The 26,782-nt window shown below is 38.3% G+C and overlaps 1 long non-coding RNA gene across 1 annotated transcript; it reads right to left on the bottom strand.

Annotated features, from left to right (window-relative positions):
• Nucleotides 1–346: 346 nt before the first annotated feature.
• Nucleotides 347–12,741, bottom strand: LOC128645885 (uncharacterized). Its single transcript, XR_008400152.1, has 3 exons — nt 12,697–12,741; nt 8,716–8,794; nt 347–388 (listed from the first exon to the last, which is right to left on the bottom strand). It is a non-coding gene; the product is annotated as an uncharacterized LOC128645885 (long non-coding RNA).
• Nucleotides 12,742–26,782: the final 14,041 nt, after the last annotated feature.

Genomic DNA, 26,782 nt, shown 5'->3' with positions numbered 1-26,782 from the left:
AGAGCGTACAAAAAATATTTTCATAGCAGGTTCAGGATAATAGACATCTTTTATTTCAAGATTATTCTGCAGAGGCCTCAAAAAGAAGATGTCAGTCCACTAATATTTAAAGTAAGCTAGCAAAAGAAAAAAAGACACTTTGCACTTTCAATTATCAGATGGTGACAGTCCAAGAGTCATCACGTGTGGGAATTCCCCTCCTGACCACTAGGAGGAGGCAAAAGATACCCTAACACACCAAAGTTTTAAATCCCTCCCACTTCCCATGATGCTCAGTCATTTTCTTTTGCCTCCTTGATGAACCTGTTACCAGATGTATTTTTCATAAGGCATTCAGTGGTGGGCTCACAAAGCTTATTGCTGGAATTCTTTCATAATTCTCGAGGTCCTGCAGTGGGATAAGGGTTTGTCAGACAGGTCAGATTTAAGCTCTTTCTGTTTTGTTTTTATAAGAAAATTTCCAAAATTCCAAATTTTCAGAGCTTTGTTAAAGGGACAGTCAAGTAAATATTAAACTTTTATGATTCAGATAAAGAACACAATTTTAAACAACTTTCTAATTCACTTTCAAATGTGCACAATCTTTTTATGTGTACACTTTCTGAGGCACCAGCTCCTACTGAGCATGTTCAAGATTCACAGAATATAAGTATATGCATTTTGTGATTGGCTGATAGCTGTCACATGATGCATTATGAAGGAAAATGTAACTAACTTTTACATTTGTCAAAAAATTTGAAATTCTAACTAAGTGCTTTCACATTGTCTTTTTATTATGCATTTATTCATTATGCTATTCTACTGTATTTAGTGATCCTTTAAGGGATATTTGGTTGTGGAGAAAACTTCCCCTGAGCGCATTACTGCACATTTTACTAGAGCAGTTGTCACTTCTTGAGCTTTTCGTAATGAGGCTTCTATTGATCAATTTTGCAAGACAGCTACTTGGTCTTCTGTGCACACTTTTTTAAAAATATTGTATTACTTTGATGTATATGCGTCTTTTGAGGTAGCTTTTGGCAGAAAAGTTATATGGTCTGTAGTACCTGCCTTCATTGTCCCCCTATTACATGGTGATCTCATGGAGTTCTCTGCTTGGGTATTGATTCCCACACGTTATGACTTGTGGACTATAAAACCAAAACCTATGCTTATGTGATTAATTCATTTTTAATGATGGAGAGAATCCACAAGCCCTGCTCTTTCTTTTTGGTCAGATGGCGGCAGAACTTGTCTTGCACTTCTTCTGCCCTGCTCTTTTGTTTTCCTTATCAACTTGGCTATATGTAAGACTGAGGATCATGGGAAGCAGGAGGGATTTAAAGCCCTGGTTTGGTATAATACAGGGGGGCGAGGGGGGGCAACCGCCCCCCCTGGAAAATATTTTGCCCCCCTATTTGCCCCCCCAAAGAGATCTACTTCATTTACGGTGAGTAGCTGCAGGGGTGGAACAATCACTGTTGCAGATGGGGCTCATAGACATAGGAACAGCACACCACTCACTGCTTACTCAATCTAATCTCCTCCAATGTGCTGCTTAAACACTCGGCTGCTGCGCTAATATAATGCAGCAGAGAGTTGATCAAGTCAGAGAGAGTGAGCAGTGACTGTTTACAAGCAGCACCATGCTTTCAAAGTTTGCCTTCCGAAACCAGGAAGAAATTGCAAACTAACCATGGCAACCATGATGTCATGAATTTGCTGTGTTCCTGCCTGAGTGCTCTAACAGGAGTTCTGTGCTGACTGACAGCTGCATCATCCAACCATCAGCAAGCAGCCCGGGCTCAAGCCTCACACTGCACATGTGCTGCTGACAGGCAGTGCAGCTTCAGGAGGAAAGAGCTAAGTAATAAATCCTTTTTTCATTTACACTGTGGCTGCTCAGAAAGGCAGAAGTTGTTTAGAAATGAAGATAATTTTGTATTCTTCATTGTAAACTCTTCATGCCTTTCCTGTGAAAAGTAACTTGTTGTTTTTGTCACTAATTTAATTAATTCAAACATTTTTATGGTATGCCATGCTGCCTAACTACAGAATAAAAACAACCTATTTCCCCTGAAATAAAGCTTACTGCTCTAAAATCAGCTTGCATGGGGCAAAACTAGAACATGAGTTACAGTATATGTAAATAAATGTATTTCCTTCTCTATGTATGCATGTGTGTATAAATGTATGTATGTGTGTTATGTGTATAAATGTATGTATATTTGTATTATGTGTATAAATGTATGTGTGTATAAATGTATGTATATGTGTATTATGTATGTGTGTATAAATGTATGTATATGTGTATTATGTATGTATATGTGTATTATGTATGTGTGTATAAATGTATGTATATGTGTATTATGTATGTGTGTATAAATGTATGTATATGTGTATTATGTATGTGTGTATAAATGTATGTATATGTGTAGGCTTACCATAATTTTTAGAGGTGAAACTGGGACCACCTGGTGCGGTGCCAGTGGGGGTGTGGTCAGGAGCGTGGTCAAGGGGGCGTGGCAATTACCGGTCCTTTTAAAGTAGTAGCTTTTATGTATGTAATGTTTTGTGGATACTCTACCCTTCCTCAGTCAAACAAGTGAATCACACAGTTTAAATAGACCATAACACCTCCCCTAGTGAAAAAGGCACCATTACATTGTCATGGCAAATAAATCATTAATCTAAATCTCAGATTCTAAATAATGCCAAACATCAAGCATAATTATCAATTTCACAATTTAATATCTGCAGTGTAATATGTGTTTTATGTGTCTAATTAAGGAACAGAGCCAAATACTGATAAGGCATAAATACAACATTGAATGAAAGTAAAAAAGAAACACCTACCTGCTAAAGCTGTTTAAGAAGCTACTCTATACCATAATGCAGGAAGATTATAGCCAAAATGCTATCCTGCATGAAGTAAAGCAAGATCCACGCCAAAAATCCTTCCTGTCTGTACTTCCTAGTCATACCCATATGATTCCCCTAAAGGAATATCACTGCTGATGTCACCAGGGGTCGGATGTTACATTCTTAGAAAAATAAACCAAGTAGTACTATAAAATTAAAAAAATTCTATACTGCTCACTCAGCCGGTATTACTAAATATAAACTTTGAAGGACACGAACGTTAAGCTAAGCAGGGCTGTATGTAACAAAGTACCAGCATCCAACTATGCTGGAGAGCCACAGTCCTGTCATTTTGAATAATGTGTCTGGGTTTCAGGCGGTCTGAAACTCGGACACATGATTTGAAACCTGGAGGTGGCAACCCTACTGGGACAGAATGAACAACTGGGTGGGACACTGGGACAGCGCCTCCAAACCGGGACAATCCCAGTAAAAGTGGGACTTCTGGTAAGCCTATATATGTGTATTATGTATGTGTGTATAAATGTATTTATGTATGTGTGTATAAATGTATGTATATGTGTATTATGTATGTGTGTATAAATGTATGTATATGTGTATTATGTATGTGTGTATAAATGTATGTATATGTGTATTATGTATGTGTGTATAAATGTATGTATATGTGTATTATGTATGTGTGTATAAATGTATGTATATGTGTATTATGTATGTGTGTATAAATGTATGTTTATGTGTATTATGTATGTGTGTATAAATGTATTTATGTATGTGTGTATAAATGTATGTATATGTGTATTATGTATGTGTGTATAAATGTATGTTTATGTGTATTATGTATGTGTGTATAAATGTATGTATATGTGTATTATGTATGTGTGTATAAATGTATTTATGTATGTGTGTATAAATGTATGTATATGTGTATTATGTATGTGTGTATAAATGTATGTATATGTGTATTATGTATGTGTGTATAAATGTATTTATGTATGTGTGTATAAATGTATGTATATTTGTATTATGTATGTGTGTATAAATGTATGTATATGTGTATTATGTTTGTGTGTATAAATGTATTTATGTATGTGTGTATAAATGTATGTATATGTGTATTATGTATGTGTGTATAAATGTATGTATATGTGTATTATGTTTGTGTGTATAAATGTATTTATGTATGTGTGTATAAATGTATGTATAGTTGTATTATGTATGTGTGTATAAATGTATGTATATGTGTATTATGTATGTGTGTATAAATGTATGTATATGTGTATTATGTATGTGTGTATTATGTATGTATATGTGTATTATGTATGTGTGTATAAATGTATGTATATGTGTATTATGTATGTGTGTATAAATGTATGTATATGTGTATTATGTATGTGTGTATAAATGTATGTATATGTGTATTATGTATGTGTGTATAAATGTATGTATATGTGTATTATGTATGTGTGTATAAATGTATGTTTATGTGTATTATGTATGTGTGTATAAATGTATGTATATGTGTATTATGTATGTGTGTATAAATGTATGTATATGTGTATTATGTATGTGTGTATAAATGTATTTATGTATGTGTGTATAAATGTATGTATATTTGTATTATGTATGTGTGTATAAATGTATGTATATGTGTATTATGTTTGTGTGTATAAATGTATTTATGTATGTGTGTATAAATGTATGTATATGTGTATTATGTATGTGTGTATAAATGTATTTATGTATGTGTGTATAAATGTATGTATATGTGTATTATGTATGTGTGTATAAATGTATTTATGTATGTGTGTATAAATGTATGTATATTTGTATTATGTATGTGTGTATAAATTTATTTATGTATGTGTGTATAAATGTATGTATATTTGTATTATGTATGTGTGTATAAATGTATTTATGTATGTGTGTATAAATGTATGTATATTTGTATTATGTATGTGTGTATAAATGTATTTATGTATGTGTGTATAAATGTATGTATAGTTGTATTATGTATGTGTGTATAAATGTATGTATATGTGTATTATGTATGTGTGTATAAATGTATGTATATGTGTATTATGTATGTGTGTATTATGTATGTATATGTGTATTATGTATGTGTGTATAAATGTATGTATATGTGTATTATGTATGTGTGTATAAATGTATGTATATGTGTATTATGTATGTGTGTATAAATGTATGTATATGTGTATTATGTATGTGTGTATAAATGTATGTATATGTGTATTATGTATGTGTGTATAAATGTATGTTTATGTGTATTATGTATGTGTGTATAAATGTATGTATATGTGTATTATGTATGTGTGTATAAATGTATGTATATGTGTATTATGTATGTGTGTATAAATGTATTTATGTATGTGTGTATAAATGTATGTATATTTGTATTATGTATGTGTGTATAAATGTATGTATATGTGTATTATGTTTGTGTGTATAAATGTATTTATGTATGTGTGTATAAATGTATGTATATGTGTATTATGTATGTGTGTATAAATGTATTTATGTATGTGTGTATAAATGTATGTATATGTGTATTATGTATGTGTGTATAAATGTATTTATGTATGTGTGTATAAATGTATGTATATTTGTATTATGTATGTGTGTATAAATGTATTTATGTATGTGTGTATAAATGTATGTATATTTGTATTATGTATGTGTGTATAAATGTATTTATGTATGTGTGTATAAATGTATGTATATTTGTATTATGTATGTGTGTATAAATGTATTTATGTATGTGTGTATAAATGTATGTATAGTTGTATTATGTATGTGTGTATAAATGTATGTATATTTGTATTATGTATGTGTGTATAAATGTATTTATGTATGTGTGTATAAATGTATGTATAGTTGTATTATGTATGTGTGTATAAATGTATGTATAGTTGTATTATGTATGTGTGTATAAATGTATGTATAGTTGTATTATGTATGTGTGTATAAATGTATTTATGTATGTGTGTATAAATGTATGTATATTTGCATTATGTATGTGTGTATAAATGTATGTATATGTGTATTATGTATGTGTGTATAAATGTATGTATATGTGTATTATGTATGTGTGTATAAATGTATGTTTATGTGTATTATGTGTGTATTATGTATGTGTGTATAAATGTATGTATATGTGTATTATGTATGTGTGTATAAATGTATGTATATGCGTATTATGTATGTGTGTATAAATGTATGTATATGTGTATTATGTATGTGTGTATAAATGTATGTATATGTGTATTATGTGTGTGTGTATATGTATAAATGTATGTATATTTGTATTATGTATGTGTATAAATGTATTTATGTATGTGTATAAATGTATGTATGTGTGTATAATGTATGTATTGCTAAATTCTCTTGGAATCCTTTGTGGTACAGCAAACGTGGGTAGGAGCAGGAGCAGCAATACACTACTGGAAGGCAGCAGCTGATTGGTGGCTGCACATATGTCTCTTGTCATTGGCTCACTTAATGTATTCAGCTACCTCCCAGTAGTGCATTGCCCCATCCTTAAACAAAGTATACAAAGAGAATGAAGTAAATGTGAGGACAATTGTATGGGTGATCTGAATCACGAAGGAACATTTTTCAGTTTCATGTCCCTTTAACAAAAAACTATATACTATATGCTTATATTAAAGGGACAAAGAACGTGCAAAAAGAACATGCTGTATGTTTGAGCATTTAATTATTACACTGGTGCTTGTATACACCTATTTGTTTAACTCTGCAAAAGGGTCAAACTGATAGTCATCTCCAGAGCAGCAAAACACTATTGGAACTTAACTAAAAACATATGGTGAGCCAATGACAAGAGGCATATGTGTGTGTGACCTCCAATCACCAGTTAGCTTCCAGTAGTGCATTGCTGCTCCTGGATACAAAGAGAACAATGTGAATTTAATTACTCGTAGTACATTAATGCATGCTCTGTCAGAACTAAAATTCTTTATTTTTAAAAGGACAGTCTACTCCAGAAATGTTATTGTTTAAAAAGATAGATAATCCCTTTATTGTGGACAGATAAGCTCCAAATCCCACAGGACCACCACCACTAGGGTTCAGGATTCCCCCCTCCCTGGTATAAGGTAAGACTCAGGGAGAGGGGAATACATTTTCGTTTAGTTTTTTTTTTTAGTACCCCAATACAGCCCCTATCCCCCCACTACAGCCCCTATCCCCCCACTACATCCCCTATTCCCCCACTACAGTCCCTATACCCCACTTCAGCCCTATACCCTCACTACAGACTGTATCCCATCACAACAACCCCTATACCCCAGTACAGCTCCTATCCCCTCGCTACAGACCATATACCCCACTAAAGCCTCTATCCTCTCACTACAGCTACTATCCCCTTATTTAGTTTTTTTTCAGTGGCATGATTTAGTGGTGAATGATTAGTGCCCCCCCCAGTTTTGACTGTGGTATCTTATGTGCCCCCCCTATATATTGTTCCTAGAGTCGCCACTGTTGGTATGGTATCTTTTGCCTCCTCCTAATGGTTATGGGGGGAAATCCCTGACTTGTGGACTCTCACCATCATGAAATAAATGAATTTATCAGGTAAGCATAAATGTTTTTCTACCCAGCCAGACTGAAGCTAAAAGTTGGATATGGTTTTTTAGTCACCTCAAGCTGAACAGACACAGGGAAAACAAAAAAAAGTTTTCACAATTCACTTTATTTCTGCTGTTTTTCTATTCTTTTTTTATTTTATATTTATTTTATTATTTTTTTGTAAAGGATTATACAGAGTGTGGTTCTAATGTGAAGTTTCATCAAATTTGTAATAGTAAAGTGGGGTTTATAACAATACACAAAATGGTTACTTTGATGAAAGTCTGTATTATCTTATTTGTTTACATGCAGATTTATTTATTGTTTATCACTTTTATACTTTATTTAGTTTGTATATATTATTTCACGGAATGTTGGAGGTATCCATTCACCTGCTAAAATAAAGTAAATTCTTAATCACTTGCACAAGTTAAACATAGGCATTGCATGTTTACATTTATCACATAAGCTTGATGAGTGTCATAATATTGCTATGTTTTAAATATATCTGCATCGCAAATTTAAAGTGCATGTGAAATGTTCTACAACACTGGTTTTCAAATCTGTCATTGGGCCTCCCTAACAGACCAGATTTTGAGGATAACCTTGTGTGAGAGAAGGTTAGTAACCATGTTTACTACTCAGCTGATTATTTCACCTGTTCAGATATCCTGAAAATCTGGGCTGTTAGAGGACAGGTTTAGAAACCAGTGTTCTACAGTGATCAAATACTTGTTTGAATGTAGTGTGGAATACTGCAGCATCACCATGTGCAGAAAGAGCTAGAGTAATAGATCCTTTTGTACAGTTTGTAATGACAATAACAATTAACATGTGCAAAATTAAAGTGTTATTGATCTTTTCTCATACTGATCTTTTTAAACATACTGATTGCATAAAGTATCATATTTGTATTAATATGCACTTACTTGGATGTCAAAACAAAGCTTCTAAATACTGATTTAAGAATTTAGCACAATATATCATTATTCAACCACCCTACAAAGCAGGCTGTTCTTCTTCAAATCATGTGGCCAATGAAAAAGATTCTTTTTATATATATTAATTAGCCTGATGTGTGCTCCCGGTTGCATGCGCAGTAACAAACAAACAATCGCATGCGCACTGTGAAGTATCCTTTTCAGCCGACCACCATATCCATCGCTGTTAACACTAATTGTTCATAAAAGTGCTTTTTCCCTGTTATAAAACATATATATTAAAGTTCATTAGTCTAGGGGCACATACTTAACTGAGATGCTGCAACTTCAGATACGATAGCTCCATCTGATTATGCTCACTTCATCCACTTGTTCTGCTTTCGGCACTTAACAGAATAACAGTGCATTTATATAAAAAAGGAATGAACAAAACACAAATAAACACAAAAGCAATAGTTTAAAAGAAATAAGGAGTATAATAACATAACAGAACCCAATACTGTACTATCTTAGATCTCTGTCCCAAAGGGAGCTTGGCAAAAAAAATGGTCACTAATGCTGTTGTCTGCAGCCCACAATATTATTATTCTTTATTTATAAAGCGCCAACAGATTCCGCAGCGCTGCCCATGGGTACAAGAATAAAAGTAAAACGGAGAAACAATACAATAAAAGACAAAATGTTACAGACAGATACAGGGGGAATTGAGGGCCCTATTCCCGTGGGAATTTACAATCTAGATGGGTAGGAGGATGGGAAACAGGAGGTGGGGACTGCAAAGGTGGGAATGATATTAGTGGGGAGATGAGGGCAACTGTTGGGTTAGTGAAGTTCGTTTGGGAGTCAGGTGATAGGCTTCCCTGAACAAAAAGGTCTTTAAGGAACGTTTAAAGGAGGAGAGGTTAGGGGAGAGTCTGACGGCTCGAGGAAGTGCGTTCCAGAGGGTTTGTGACGCACAAGAGAAGTCCTGTAGTCTAGCATGAGAGGAGGTGATGGAGCAGGTCATTGTTGGATCTTAGGGCATGGGCTGGGGTATATTTGTTGATGAGTGAGGACAGGTAGGGTGGGGCAGCATTGGTGAGGGCTTTGTAGGTCAGGGTGAGAATTTTGAATTTAATTCTGCGTGAAAGGGGAGCCAGTGAAGGGACTCACAGAGAGGCGCAGCAGAAACGGAGCGTCGAGAGAAGATTCCCATGTAGAATGACAATATTATTATTTTGCTGAATTCATCACTAAATAAATTTTTTCCTGATAACAGGTTACTGACCAGCCCTCTTCCAGATTGGACACGTAAGGTAGCCACACCTTTTTTGTGGCAGGCCATAAGCCACATTACAAGCCCCTAGGAGACATTATAATTTACTTATGCATAGACAGTACATAATCACATACATTTACTTATAATAATAAATCCCATTGTGACACCTTGATAATTATTTTGATTATATTTGGTCACTCCAAATAAAATTTGCTCTAGTAAATTGTAATAAATATTTATATATATTTTTTTTTAATTAAGAATGAACACAGGGAATTGTAGAATGTTCATCTGGGGAAAAAACACAAAATAATTAATACACAAAGAAACAAAGTTTACCATTCACAACCTAAAAACTTCATGCCGAGCATTTTACCAATTGAGGCTTCCATCCAACAACCTTTAATGTACGCTTATATTCAGTTAAGTCACTGTTTAAATTATATATCAAGGCTTTCTCAGTGCTTTTGGGATACATCTGTCTTTTATGACTTATGTAGAACTTATTCAGAAAATTAGCCCATTTGTATAATTTATTATTAAAGAATTCTATAACCAAAATAATGACTAATTATACTACAAGTTGGGCCAATATTTTACAATCTAACGTTACAAATGAAATGATCAGTGTGAGCCTGAAAATCGTAAAAAATATCACTCTAGTATCAGTAATTACAACTGGAGTATTGTCAAGATTATTTGTGGAAGGGTGATTGTTCAAATATCTCTTTAAATGTTCACTTGCTCATTGAAAGATTGATAGGGTATTTTATTTTTAACAGTTTGACCCCAGCTAAGGGTTTAAATACATAGTCAAAGTATGGTTGACTACAAGGTACCTGTTTCAAAGATGTTAAAGGACCAATATAGTAAAAACATTACATACTTTAATTCATTAGAGCATGCCTTTTTATCACAAGTGACTCTGCAACTGTATGTGTTTAACCTCTGAAAATGTATTAAGCACATAGTTAAAGTACCAATTGGGAGATGCAGAGTACTGCTGGTCCAGAGTGGAAAATGATGATGACCCAATCAGTAGTGCTAGTCACATGCAGAAAGATTGAAAAGGGGAGTACAGTGGAAATAGATGCATCTAGTTGCATGTAAATACAAAATTGACACAACTGTTATTTGTATTAATAATTTCTCAAAGACAAACTCTGCCAATAAAGGTTTAAGGTTTTTTTTCCCTAGACTACCTGTACTATCTAGGGATAGCCTAACTAAAATCCTGTGCCAATGCCTTTGACTGCAGCCAGCTTATTTGCATAGGTGTGGCACAAGGTTACATGCCCAAGGGGGCATTAGATAATTATAGTTGCAGTTGGTAGTGTGATGAGAAGCTGGCACCTCTCTGCCATGTGATGAAGGCACAAAGCACATGGAACATTTTGTAAAGGGACTGCAGATCCTTCCAGTCACATGACAGAAATACAGTACAGTCACAGCCTAGAGGGATAATATTGCATCTCCTGCTTAACATAAAAAATGAACCAAAATTATCCACATAATTTGTATTCATGTAGTATCACCACACTGGTACTGTATGCTGTAACATGTGACATAACACATTTGTTGGCACTGATTAAATACAGTATGCTTTTGATGGGAATTACACTGATAAACAGATTTACTGAAGCTTGTGAAGACAAAATGCTGCAATTGTTAGAGCCGTCAGGTTTGCAAGGTCTCTCGTAGAATTCAAGAAATTAAATTTTTAAATTGAGAGCTTAAGGGCTTCCTCAACATGTCTACATGAGAGATACACGCAGAGCAGTATAGTGTGCAATTAGATGTGGCATTTATGGATGTTTTAGCTCATATTATAGATTTGGCGAATAGTGGTGCAATTAGCAATTTAGTTGTATGAATTTATTTTATATTGTGCTCTATATAAAATGGCATAATTAATAACCCCTCTACCGCTTTAGGACTTTCTAATCTGTCTCACCATTTAGATGTTTGGGAGGTTTTCTCAGTATATTACATTGGTTTTCAAACCTTTACTCAGGCCTCCCTAACAGGTCACATTTTGATGTTATCTGAACTTGAGCACAGGTAAAATAATTAGCTGATTAGTAAACAAGGTTATTTTATTTGCTCTCATTCAAGGTAATCCAGAAAACCTGGACCATTGGGGAGGACTTTAGACAGGTTTGAAAACCAGTGGTATATTAGATAGACAACTTATTACATAACACATACAAACTAGAGGCAAATACAAGTTAAACTGCATTAATATCACATTTTGACTTTAATTCACTTCAAACACCATTTCACAATTTGCAGCCCTTCTCCCAAAATGTTGAATTAGATTGATCCTTATTACTTTTAAAATGGTACATGGTCTAAAATATAAAACATACAAAGAAAGACTCTATGATCTCAATATGTATAATTTAGAGGAGAGAAGGGAAATATGTCACATGATAGAAACCTTCAAATATATGAAGGGGCTTAAAGGGACATTAAACTCAAAAAAATGTCTTTCATGATTCAGATTGAGAATACAATTTTAAATATTTCAATTTACTTCTATTATCTAATTTGCTTCATTATCTTGATATACTTTTCTGAAAAGCATATCTGGATAGGTTCAGCAGCTGCTGATTGGTGGCTGCCCCTAGATGCCTTGTGTGATTGGCTCACCCATGTGCATTGCTATTTCTTCAACAAAGGATATCTAAAGAATAAAGCAAATTAGCTAATAGAAGTAAATTGGAATGTTGTTTAAAATGGAATTCTCTATCTTGATCATGAAAGAAAAAAATGGGATTTAATGTCCATTTAATGAATTGGAAGCTAAAAGCATTTTCCACAAAAAAAAAAGAAATACCAAAACAAGGGGTCACAATCTTAATAGCATATTCAGGAGAAATATGAGGAAACAGTTTTTTTACAGAAAGGGTGGTGGGTTAATGAAATAAACTCCCAATAGAGGTGTTAAACACAGGGACAATAAACAAATTAAAAAATGCATGAGATAATGGACATGCATAAGGCTATCCTAAGAAAACAATAACATACCTGTGAAAATTATAGTTGCAGTTGGTAGTGTGATGAGAAGCTGGCACCTTTCTGCCATGTGATGAAGGCACAAAACACATGGAACATTTTGTAAAGGGACTGCAGATCCTTCCAGTCACATGACAGAAATACAGTACAGTCACAGCCTAGAGGGATAATATTTCATCACCTGCTTAACATAAAAAATGAACCAAAATTATCCACATAATTTGTATTCATGCAGTATCACCACACTGGCACTGTATGCTGTAACATGTGACATAACACACTTGTTGGCACTGATTTAATACAGTCAGCTTGTGGTTTGAATTACACTGATAAACAGATTTACTGAAGTTTTGGAAGACAAAATGCTGCAATTGTTAGAGCCGTCAGGTTTGAAAGGGCTCTCGTAGAATACAAGAAATAAAAATTTTACATTGAGAGCTTAGGGGCTTCCTCTATATATCTAAATGCGAGATACATGCAGAGCAGTATAGTGATTAAAACATGGCTTAAAGGGACATTATACACTCATTTTTTCTTTGCATAAATATTTTGTAGATGATCTATTTATATAGCCCATAAAGTTGTTTTTTTTAAATAAATGTATAGTTTTGCTTATTTTTAAATAACATTGCTCTGATTTTCAGACTCCTAACCAAGCCCCAAAGTTTTATGTGAATACCGTCAGCTACCTTCTCCAGCTTGCTCATGTTTGTATAAAGGGTCTTTTCATATGCAAAAGAAGGGGGAGGGGGGTAGTGTCTTATTTGCCACTTGCAGTGGGCTTTCCAGCTACCTTTTCAACAGTGCCAAACTGACAGCTTCTAAGTGAGTTTTTAAACAGTTTTATACTGGATATTTATATCAGTATCTGTGCATCTTATTCTTTATAGTAGTGTCTATTACATGCAGTTAAATGAAAATGAGTGTATACTGTCCCTTTAAGATATATCTGTGTTGACAGCTTAGCCCATACACTGAATTGAGGCACCAGGTCTCTGGACGTATGTAATAAAATTCGCTCTAGTGAAATGAAAAAATTATTTGTGACAGAAGTTTTTTTTTGTTTTGTTTTTTAAAGAATAAACACAGGGAATTGTAGAATACTCATCTGGAAAAAACACATAATAATTAATAGACAGAGAAACAAAGTTAACCCCTCAAAACCTAAAATCTTCATGACAAGAGCATTTTACTAATTATACTACAAGTTGGGCCAATATTTTGCAATCTAACGTGACAAATTAAATAATAAGTGCAAGAATGAAAATTGTTAAAAAATACCACTCTAGGGGCGGAGCCGGCAGCCGTGAGGTATGACCGCACTGTAAGGGAGCTCCGAGTGCCGACACCCAAGATCACCTTTAAACAGAGCTAATTAAGGTGATATCAGCTACACATTGCCTTGTAGGATCCTTAGAGATGTGACCGGATGCGACAGATGTGATTTTCATCACAGGATTACACAGTTACATAGCGCTCCGGTTCGGGGCCTATACTCCGGTCACCATCTTTGAAGAGAAAGTTCTAGCTATCACGCACCAGGGAGACACAGGAAATCAAAGTGCCTGACAGACCACAAGTACTAAGCGTTATGATTCCCGGAGAGGACGGTCAGTAATTAATGTCTGCGGAACAGTCTCGTTGGCGGACTATATAAATATGCCCACAATTGTTCACGCTGATAGCACTCCTACACATGGCACCTTTAAACAATACGTGAGCTGCACACTCTAAATGATAGCCCAAACCACCAGGTCATACATTGGACAGCTTTTACTATGCTACATATGCTATCTTTTAAAAAGACCTAAATATTAGACATGATCACAAATTTAATGTCATGTGCCTTACTGTCTGGGGCCTTATGAGAACCTAGCAACACTTACATTCTGCTCCATATCACAGCATGCTGAAGCTTTCAGTGTGAGGGGAAAATTTAACGGCTAATAATATTAATACTGAGAGTAAAGGAGCCAACTAACAGCAGGTGCCTTAAAAGTTATAATATCACTGTTTACAGTCAGGATGTCGCCAAAGAGACTGCCAAAGCTAGACAAAAAGCAACCTAATGCTCGCACTTCGGTGAACTCCTTTTTTCAAAACCACAGATAGTGCACAAGTTGCCCATTTAAAACTGCTGCACCGCAGCGATCTGCCTATTCAGCCTCAGACAGTGAGGACAGCACAATGGATGAACCTATACAGATATCCAAGGCCTTTATGGCTACAATGCCATCTAAATAAGACCTAGACAACTTAGTTACAAAAGTTTGTGACTGCATCAAGGAAGAAATTTCAGGCCTAAGGAAAGACATGACAGAAATGAGCAACCGAATAGAAGCTCTTGAAGAAGACAACTAATTTAATCAATCTGAAATATCCACCTTACAAACCACTATGCAAACACAAGACTTGCTACTGCTTAAAATACAGGACAAGTCAGAAGACCTGGAAAACAGACAAATAGACATTCTATTCCTACAGGAAACGCATTATGTAGCAGGACAAGAGCCCTAATTTTTTGCCACAACTTACCCCATTCAATACCATAGTAGTCAGCCCTCAAAAAAATTTTGGAGTCAGTATATTGTTTCATAGATCGATACATTTCCAGCTACAACAGATAGAAAGGGACAAGGATGGGAGATACTTAGCACTAATGGGTTTATTATGCGGCAGACCAGTCACCCTGGTGAACATTTGTATGCCAAACACTCACCAAGCATCCTTCTTTCATAAGTTAACCAACGACATACTCTCTTTCTCCAAAGGTTCGCTAATTAAAGGAGGGGACCTAAATACGCCATTAAACCCAGCCTTAGATAACTCTACAGCACAATCTCATTTGTCCAAACGTAAGCTCAAATCAATTAGAGATGATCTAGCACTTTTAGGAGTACATGACACATGGCACATTCAGCACATACTCCCGCATTGATTACGTCCTTATAGACCACACTACCATTACATCAGTAAAAAACACTGAGATCCTCCCCACAGCTTGGTCAGACCATTTTGGTGTCCTCTGCTTTATACAGTGGTCCTCTCTACCATTTAAACAGTTTCATAGGCGCTTAGATGCCACCTTACTTAAAAACAAGAAAATATTACAACAAACCGAGAAATCCCTATCTGAATTCTTTCAGAATAATGACTTGCCGGGAACTGACCCATACATTCTTTGGGAAGCACATAAGTGCTTTCTGAGAGGGGAAATAAAGAACAAGGCCACTCAACGTAAAACACCTAGAGCATTACATCAAGACCTAACCAAACAACTTCAACAACTAGATCAAGCACATAAATTAAATCCTAGTGACGAATCTATTATGTCACAATTAGACCAAATTTAAAATAAATTGACGGAATTCCTGGATCACTCTCCGTTATATTTTAGAAGGAAACAGACCGGGTAAAATGTTATCAAGAGGCCTCAAAACCAAACAAGCCATTAATTATATCGCAAAAATCCTGGATCCTCCTAATGACCCCACTGCGGAGTCGGTGCGAATCGCAGAGATATTCAGGTCCTATTACTCCAAACTCTACAACTTAGCTCCTAATAAAGACATGGCAGACCACTCCCTTAAATGCCAACGATACTTAGAATCCATCTCCCTCCCCAATGTTCAACAAGACAGTCTAAGCGCCCTTACCTCTTCTATAACTGAAAAAGAAATTGAAATCGCAATACACTCTTTAAAAAAGGGGAAGAGTCCTGGCCCTGACGGATTGACAGGTGCATAATACAAAACATTCCAACATATCCTAATACCTTACCTGCAATTGGTTTTTAACCATATCGATAAGAGAAACATGCTACCCGCATCCATGCTAGAAGCAATAGTAACCGTCATTCCAAAACCATATAAAGATCCCACTATCCCCTCAAATTACCGCCCGATTTCCCTCCTTAACATTGACATCAAGTAGTATGCAAAGATTTTGGCCACCAGAATAAATAATGTTCTTCCTTCGCTCATACATCAGGTGGGCTTTGTGCCGTGGAGAGAGGCAAAAGACAATACTGTGAATGTTTTTCACCTTATGCAGTATGCCTCAGAAACTCCCCTTTATACTTTTATCAACCGATGCCGAGAAGGCCTTTGATAGGCTGGACTGGACCTTCCTCAAATTCACCCTAAGAAAATTCGGCTTCCCTGACAGTTTTGTTAACAGAATTTTCTCTTTACATACAAAAGCTAAAATTAGAGTAAACAGCTTCCATTCCTCCCATTTCCAATCACTAACGGTACCCGGCAAGGATACCCATTATCCCCCCCTGCTATTTGTTTTAGCTATGGAAATATTAGCCATGAAACTATGCTAAAACCCTGACATACACGGACTCACTATCAATAAACTGGCATTATATGCGGACGATTTACTGTTTACCCTGACCTCCCCAACCTTTCCTCTCTCTGAAGCTCAGAGATCCCTTGAAGAATATGGATCCCTCTCTAACTATTTGGTCAACTTGAATAAGTCTGAAATTCTCCCTATTAACCTATCTAGCGCAGATATCCACACCTTACAGCAACAGACTCCATACTCAATGCAACAAAACTCTTTCAAATATTTAGGCGTTCACCTTTCTATAGACCCACAACTGTTACTAGAACTAAACTACAAAGTCCTCCTTACTTTAATCACCAAAGACACCACGAAATGGCTACATAAAAATATATCTTGGATAGGCAGAATAGGGGTTACCAAGATGAATACTCTACCAAAAATCCTTTACGTCTTTCAAACCCTCACGATTCCAGTAACGTATCTAGATTACAAGCAGTTGTGAACTCAAACATTTGAAAAAAAGACCACCTAGAACCATTAAATCCATTTTACCTTCCAAAGGAACTCTGGAGGCCTAGGTGTTCCAGATATAGCTTAATACAGAACTGCAATATTCATGAGAAGGATTGTAGACTGGTGTACACTTTCTGAGAATTGTAATAAATCCTGGATAATGTTAGAACATGAGGTTGCCGGGGTCCCCCAATTGGGTGTATATTGCTGGCAATCTCCACTTCATCTACCAACTATCACCTACCCTATCATAAAAGAGACGTTTACAGTATGGCTACACGTTACGTACACAACAATATGTTTCTACAATCATCTCACCGCTGACAACAGTGCTGTTCAATTTAGACTTCCCGATAGGAGCATCACTAACACCAAACTCAATAGATAATCTGCAAAATCTCCTGCCAATTTGTACACTATTAGAAGCAGATAAATTAATGCTACAACAACTGAAGGTCACGCAATTCACCCACTGGTTCAGATATCTCCAACTCCGACACTTCATTGACACACACAACCTAAAACACTTGATAGTGAGAGACCGTACACCCTTTGAAAAACTCTGCACTCTAGATTCACCTCCCTCACACTCTATTTCTTTGCCTTACTGGCTTCTTATAACACCTCCTGAGGTACTCAATACAACTACGATTACATCTTGGCACAAGGAACTACCGTACACCTTAACTGAACAGGAGTGGAGCATTATTTTTCAAAAAACCTCAAGGTCTGCCAATTCAACTACTCTATTAGAGACCAATTATAAATTTCTCCTCCGGTGGTACCTAACCCCACATAGACTGAAGTATATATTCCCAGAGGCCACTGACCGCTGCTTGAGAAGATGTTCAGGGAAAGGAACACCATTTCACATATGGTGGACATGTCCTAAAATTGTAGAATACTGGCAAGATATTAACTCCACCTTGAGCTCACTCCTAAACTTCGAGATACTATTGGACCCTCTAATATATTTATTTCATGACATTCCCAAATTGCCCTTTAAACATTATTCATCACTTCTCCACCTAGCTATCTGTGGAAATCAGATTCCCCTCCCACACTGTCCATGTGGATAAAACAAATGACCCGCAATTTGACGCTGGAAAGATATTTTTTTTATTCCATTGGAAAGCTTGACTACTATGCTGAACTAATGATTCTTTGGGAGTCCCATTTCACACCCAGACAGATTAGACTAGTCCCCCAAACAACGTAAACACTGAATCTACCCCTGTCTACCGGAGTCAAACTTTCTCCCTTTTCCTTCCCGACAGCCGACAGAGACATATAATTGTTAATGAACACCGGATCTATATTATTACATAATGAATGTTGAAATGACTAGTTGAGTAACTTTAGCAAACTATCGGCTAGATTACGAGTTTTGTGTTATGGGTGAAAAAGCCTCATAACGCTGCTTTTTCACTACCGCTGCTATTCTCGAGTCTTGCAACGTAACTACTGCAGCTTTCTAAAAGTCCTTTTTCAATGGGACTTCCACAGCGCTGGTATTACGAGTTTGCCTGTCCGGCCAAAAAGTGAGCGGTATAGCCTATAACTACAAGATCCATACCGTAAACTGAAAGTCAGTAGTTATGGCTTTTATGTTACAAAGCCATAACATAAAACTCATAACTAAAGTGCTAAAAAGTACACTAACACCCATAAACTACCTATTAACCCCTAAACCGAGGCCCTCCCGCATCGCAAACACTAAAATAAAATGATTAACCCCTAATCTGCTGCTGCCGACATTGCCGCCACTATAATAAACATATTAACCCCTAAACCGCCATACTCCCCCATCGAAAACACTAGTTAAATATTATTAACCCCTAATCTACTGTCCCTAACATCGCTGCAACCTACATTACTGTTATTAACCCCTAATATGCTGCCCCCAAAATCACCGCCACTATACTAAAGTTATTAACCCCTAAACCTAACCATAAGTATACCCCTAACTTTAATATAATTAAAATAAATCTAAATAAAACCTACTATTAATAATTAAATAATTCCTATTTAAAACTAAATACTTACCTATAAAATAAACCCTAAGCTAGCTACAATATAACTAATAGTTACATTGTATCTATCTTAGGTTTTATTTTTATTTCACAGGTAAGTTTGTATTTATTTTAACTAGGTAGACTAGTTAGTAAATAGTTATTAACTATTTACTAACTACCTAGCTAAAATAAATACAAATTTACCTGTAAAATAAAACCTAACCTGAGTTACACTAACACCTAACCTTACACTACAATTAAATAAATTACATTAATTAAATACAATTAACTAAATTACAAAAAAAAACACTAAATTAAACAAAATAAAAAATAAATGAACAAATATTTAAACTAATTACACCTAATCTAATAGCCCTATCAAAATAAAAAAGCCCCCCTAAAATAATAAAAAACCCTAGCCTAAACTAAACTGCCAATGGCCCTTAAAAGGGCCTTTTGTGGGGCATTGCCCCAAAGAAATCAGCTCTTTTACCTGTAAAAAAAAATACAAACAACCCCCCAATAGTAAAACCCACCACCCACACAACCAAACCCCCCAAAAAAAATCCTATCTAAAAACCTAAGCTCCCCATTGCCCTGAAAAGGGCATTTGGATGGGCATTGCCCTTAAAATGGCATTTAGCTATTTTTCAGCCCAAACCGTAAGCTAAAAATAAAACCCACCCAATAAGCCCTTAAAAAAACCTAACACTAACCCCTGAAGACCCCCTTACAGTTTTTGAAGACCGAACATCCATCCTCAACGAAGCTAGAAGTCTTCATCCAAGCGGCAAGAAGTCCTCAATGAAGCCGGGAGAAGTCTTCATTCCAAAAGGGGGCAGAAGTGGTCCTCCAGGCGGGCAGAAGTCTTCACCCTGACAGCATCTTCTATCTTCATCCTTCCGACACGGAGCGGCTCCATCTTCAAGACATCCGGTGCGGAGCATCCTCTTCTGACGACGGCTACTGAAGAATGAAGGTTCCTTTAAGGGACGTCATCCAAGATGGCATCCCTTGAATTCCGATTAGCTGATAGAATTCTATCAGCCAATCAGAATTAAAGGTGAAAAAATCCTATTGGCTGATCCAATCAGCCAATAGGACTGAGCTCGCATTCTATTGGCTGATTGGAACAGCCAATAGAATACGAGCTCAATCCTATTGGCTGATTGGATCAGCTAATAGGATTGAAGCTCAATCCCATTGGCTGATTGCATCAGCCAATAGGATTTTTTCACCTTTAATTCAGATTGGCTGATAGAATTCTATCACTGTCAGGGTGCCAGGAATCAGACTGAGACAAGAAGTGCAAAAATAATCACACCTTTATTATTAATAGCAAAAAGTAATAAAAAGTCCATAGTCAAATAACAAGCCAGGAATCAAAACCAGAACTAGTAGTCAGACGAGCCGAGTCAGGAACCAAAGCGAATAGTCAGACAAGCCGGAATCAGGAACAAGGAAAACAGCAGAGTCAGGAACAAGCCAGGGATCAGGAACCAGGAGGGACGTCAGACAGCCAGGAAATACACAGGAGCTCTCACAAACAGATCTGAGACAACACAAGGGCAAAGCACACTGAACAGAGGCCCTTTAAATAATAAGTGATGACATCACAATTCTGAGACTGCATCCTGTCTCACACGGATGATGTACACCAGTCTGGCCATAAAAGGAAGTGCAAGAAATGAGCAGCATCACACAGTATGCACCAGAGTCAACAAGAGAGGTGAATAAAATGGCTGCCAGCAGCACATGGCAAACAGATCAGGGAAAAAACTCTGACAGTACCCTCCCCTCAACGACCCCTTCCCCGCGGGAGGACAAAAGGCTTATTGGGGAAACGGGCATGGAAGGCACAGAGGAGGGCGGGAGCATGAACATCAGAGGATGGAACCCATGAACGCTCCTCCGGACCGTAACCCCTCCAGTGAACCAAATACTGTACGTGGCCCCTGGACATACGAGAATCAATAATGCTGCTGACCTCATGCTCCTCATTGATGTCAACAAAGATAGGGCGGGGACGAGGCAACACAGTATTAAACTGATTACAAACCAATGGTTTCAAGAGGGAGACATGAAAAACATTGGAGATGCGCATTGCAGGAGGAAGGTCAAGAGCGTAGGCCACAGGATTGACCCGTCGGAGTATTCGAAAAGGACCAACATAACAGGGAGCCAGTTTATTGGAAGGCACACAAAGGTTCAAGTTGCGGGAGGACAGCCAAACTCTCTCACCAACCTGGTAGGAAGGCGCGGGCAGACGCCACAATCAGCCTGGAACTTTTGCCTAGAATGATGAAGGCAATCCTGAATCTGCACCCACGTGGAACGGAGTTGCCAGAGATGCTCCTCCAAAGCCGGAATACCCTGAGACATGAATGAATCGGGCAACAAGAATGGTTGAAACCCATAATTCACCATGAACGGGGATAACATGGAGGAAGCATTAATAGCACTATTACGAGCAAGGTAACAGTTTCGACCAATTATTGTGGTGATCTGAGACATAGCAATGGAGGAACTATTCCAGAGCTTGATTAGACCGTTCCACAGCCCTATTGGATTGAGGGTGATATGCTGAGGAGAAGGAAAGCTGGGTGACCATTTGAGCACAAAAGGAACGCCAAAATCTGTAGACAAACTGACAACCCCGGTCCGACACTATCTCCTTGGGTAACCCATGTAAATGGAAGACCTCCCAGGCAAAAATTAAAGCAAGCTCCTGAGCGGTAGGCAACTTCTTCAAGGGAATGCAATGTGACATTTTAGAAAAACAGTCAACCACCATAAGGATAACACTATTGCCATTGGAAACAGGGAGCTTGACAATGAAGTCCATGAAAAGATGTGTCCAAGGAAGCTCACCATTAGCAATAGGTTGAAGAAGACCCACAGGAAGACGTCGAGGAGTCTTATTTTGAGCACAAACTTAGCAGGAGGAAACATACGCAGCAATATCAGAAGGAAGAGCTGGCCACCAGAACTGTCAAGTGACAGACCAAATCATTTGGTTCTTGCCTGGGTGACCTGCAGCTTTGGGATAGGGGTAAGTGTGCAAAAGTTTAGTTTGAAGATTCTCAGGATCAAAACACTTACCACTAGGTTTCTCAGGAGGTGCATTGGTTTGTGCAGCCAGGATCTCCTCCCCCAAGGGAGAAGTCAAATTAGTACATATGGTAGCCAAAATATGGTCAGGAGGTATAACTGGAGTAGGTACAGACGTCTCCTTGGACAGAGGCGAAAATTGTCGAGAGAGGGCATCAGCCCTAATATTCTTACTACCAGGCAGGTAGGAGACCACATAATTAAACCGAGACAAAAATAGCGCCCATCTGGCCTGTCGGGGCGACAAACGTTTTGCTTCACATAGATAAGTTAAATTCTTGTGGTCAGTAAGAATGAGCACTGGCACGCTAGTACACTCGAGAAGATGCCTCCATTCCTTCAGTGCCAAAATTATGGCCAGTAGTTCCCTGTCGCCAATTTCATAATTGCACTCCGCTTGAGACAATTTCTTAGAGAGGAAACCACACGGATGCAAGGAACCGTCAGGCATAGGACGTTGAGACAAGAGGGCATCTACTCCAGTCTCAGATGCATCGACCTCAAGAACGAAAGGCAGGACAGCGATAGGATGAGCCCGAACTGGAGCGGCAGCAAAGGCAGTCTTAAGACTATCAAAGGCCTTAATGGCAGTAGGTGACCAATGGAGTGGATCATTCTCTTTACAGGTCATGTCTGTGATAGGTTTGACCAAGGAAGAAAAGTTTTTAATAAACTTTCTATAGTAATTGGCGAACCCAAAAAAACGTTGAATAGACCGAAGACCAACTGGGCGAAGCCACTGCAGAACTGCAGATAACTTGTCAGGATCCATGGAGAACCCTGCAACGGAGATAACATAACCTAGGAAGGTTACTTGAGTCTGATGGAACTCACAGTTCTCGAGTTTACAAAACAGGCCGTTCTCACGTAGTCTCTGAAGAACCTGTGTAACATCAGAACGATAAGCCTCAAGTGTGGGTGAGTGTATGAGGATGTCCTCTAAGTACACCACAACACACTGTTGCAACATATCTTATAGGACATCATTAATAAATTCCTGGAAAACAGCAGGAGCATTACATAGGCCAAAAGGCATTACAAGATACTCATAATGCCCGCTCCTGGTGTTAAATGCTGTTTTCCATTTGTGGCCCTCCTTGATCCTAATGAGATTGTACGCTCCTCTCAAATCAAGTTTAGTAAAGACCGTAGCTCCCTTGAGGCAGTCAAAGAGTTCCGTAATGAGCGGAATAGGGTAAGCATTCTTAATGTTAAGACGATTAAGACCCCTATAATCGATGCATGGTCTTAACTCGCCACCCTTTTTCTTCACAAAGAAGAAGCCAGCCCCTGCAGGAGAGCAGTATTTGCGGATGATCCCCGCGACAGAGCATCGGCAACATACTCCTCCATAGCAAAATTCTCCGCAACAGACAGAGGGTAAACCCAGCCCCGAGGAGGAATGACTCCGGGTTGCAGGTCTATGGCACAATCGTAAGACCGGTGAGGAGGCAACGTACTGGCACGCACCTTGTCAAAAACGTCTAGGAATTCTCGGTACTCCTCTGGCAATTGAGATACCGAAGACGTGCACAAGACTTTAACTGGTTTCTGAAGACTAGTGGAAATACATTGCGGAGAACACGACAAAATTTCGGACCTGCGCCAGTCGAGACTGGGATTGTGCTTTTGGAGCCAGGGATAACCCAGAATAACCAGAAAATGCGGAGAGTTTATCACCTGGAACTGGAGGGTTTCAAAATGGAGGGCCCCAACAGCCATGGATAACTGAGCAGTTTTGTGAGTAACCAGTGTGGGCTGAAGGGGCCTGCCATCAATGGCCTCAATAGCAAGCGGAATGGACCAAGGTAAAACAGGAATGGAGTGCTTTGATACAAAAGCACTGTCAATGAAATAGACCACAGCACCGGAGTCAACAAGAGCCTGGGTGACTATGGAGGAGTCCACCCAGGAAAGGACAACCGTGACCAAAGGTTTCTCCTTTAGCAGTTCCGGGGACGAGGATAAACCACCCAAGGGTCTGCCCCCGACAGGACCTTAGGTGTGAGTGTTTCCCGGCCGTTTAGGACAAGACTTCAAAAGGTGGCCCTGTAACCCACAATAGAGGCAAAGCCTCTCCCTCCTCCTAAAGGCCCTCTCTACCGTGGAAAAACACGCGAATCCCAACTACATTGGCTCAGCAGTACCTGGTGAATCGGGACCAGGAGGCATGGGAGGAGAGGGAGGCATGGGTGGGAACAAACATGTAGGAGACAATGGAACAGGAGGCTTCCGCAAGCGCTCCTTGAAAGAGGGCCTCTCACTTAGTCTGATGTCAATTAGGATAAAAAAAGACACCAATGCCTCGAGATCTTCTGGTAAATCTCTGGCAGCAACTTCGACTTTAATCGCATCAGAGAGCCCATGAAAGAAGGCGGCAACAAGGGCTTCATTGTTCCAACCTACCTCTGCGGCAAGCGTATGGAACTCAATGGCATACTGAGCAACAGATCTTGTACCTTGCTGAATGGACATGAGTCATTTAACAGCAGAGGTGGTGCGAGCCAGAACATCAAATACCCTTCGAAAGGAGGCCACAAATTCAGGATAATTTGAAATCACAGGTTTATTAGTCTCCCACAAGGGATTAGCCCAGGCAAGAGCTGTGTCAGAGAGAGTAACAAGATGAGAAAACACACCTTAGCTCTGTCAGAGGGAAAAGCCTGAGGTAACATCTCAAAATAAATGCCCACCTGGTTCAAAAACCCTCTGCACTGATTAGGATCGCCTCCATATCGCTGAGGTAGAGGTGCACAACTGGACATGCTCCTGGTAGGACTAGGTGCAGCGGTGGAAACAGGAGCAGTAATAACTTGCGGGACACTTTGGTCCAAATGTGCAGTGCGAGTTAGCAGGGTTTGCGGGGCTAATGCAAATTGATCCAAGCGGTGATCCTGTTCATCCATCCTGGAAATTATGGCAGGTAAAGGTGGATTATTAGCACCATCAGGATTCATGGCCCTTGCGTAATGCCAGGGTACCAGGAATCAGACTGAGACAAGAAGTGCAAAAATAATTATACATTTATTAATAGCAAAAAATAATAAAAAGTCCATAAGTCAAATAACAAGCCAGGAATCAAAACCAGGACTGGTAGTCAGACGAGCCGAGTTAGGAGCCAAAGCAAATAGTCAGATGAGCCGGAATCAGGAACATGGAGAACAGCAGAGTCAGGAACAAGCCAGGGATCAGGAACCAGGAGGGACGTCAGACAGCCAGGAAATACACAGGAGCTCTCACAAACAGATCTGAGACAACGCAAGGGCAAAGCACACTGAACAGAGGCCCTTTAAATAATAAGTGATGACATCACAATTCTGAGACTGCATCCTGTCTCACACGGATGATGTACACCAGTCTGGCCATAAAAGGAAGTGCAGGAAATGAGCAGCATCACACAGTATGCACCAGAGTCAACAAGAGAGGTGAGTAAAATGGCAGCCAGCAGCACATGGCAAACAGATCAGGGAAAAATCCCTTACAATCAGTCAATCAGAATTCAAGGGACGCCATCTTGGATGACGTCCCTTAAAGGAACCTTCATTCTTCAGTAGCCGTCGTCAGAAGAGGATGCTCCGCACCGGATGTCTTGAAGATGGAGCCGCTCCGCGTCAGAAGGATGAAGATAGAAGATGCCGTCTGGATGAAGACTTCTGACCGCCTGGAGGACCACTTCTGCCCAATTGGATGAAGACTTCTCCCGGCTTCATTGAGGACTTCTTGCCGCTTGGATGAAGACTTCTCCAGGCTTCGTTGAGGATGGATGTCCGGTCTTCAAAAACTGTACGTGGATCTTCGGGGTTAATGTTAGATTTTTTTAAGGGTTTATTGGGTGGGTTTTATTTTTAGCTTAGGGTTTGGGCTGAAAAAGAGCTAAATGCCCTATTAAGGACAATGCCCATCCAAATGCCCTTTTCAAGGGAATGGGGAGCTTAGGTTTTTTAGAAAGGATTTTATTTGGGGGGTTTGGTTGTGTGGGTGGTGGGTTTTACTGTTGGGGGGTTGTTTGTATTTTTTTACATGTAAAAGAGCTGATTTCTTTGGGGCAATGCCCCGCAAAAGGTCCTTTTAAGGGCCATTGGCAGTTTAGTTTAGGCTAGGGTTTTTTTTATTTTGAGGGGGGGCTTTTTTATTTTGATAGGGCTATTAGATTAGGTGTAATT

This window comes from Bombina bombina, chromosome 1 (genome assembly GCF_027579735.1).
Source record: "Bombina bombina isolate aBomBom1 chromosome 1, aBomBom1.pri, whole genome shotgun sequence".
In the NCBI taxonomy this organism is placed as follows: domain Eukaryota; kingdom Metazoa; phylum Chordata; class Amphibia; order Anura; family Bombinatoridae; genus Bombina; species Bombina bombina.
This window is presented reverse-complemented; position numbering and strand designations above follow the sequence as displayed.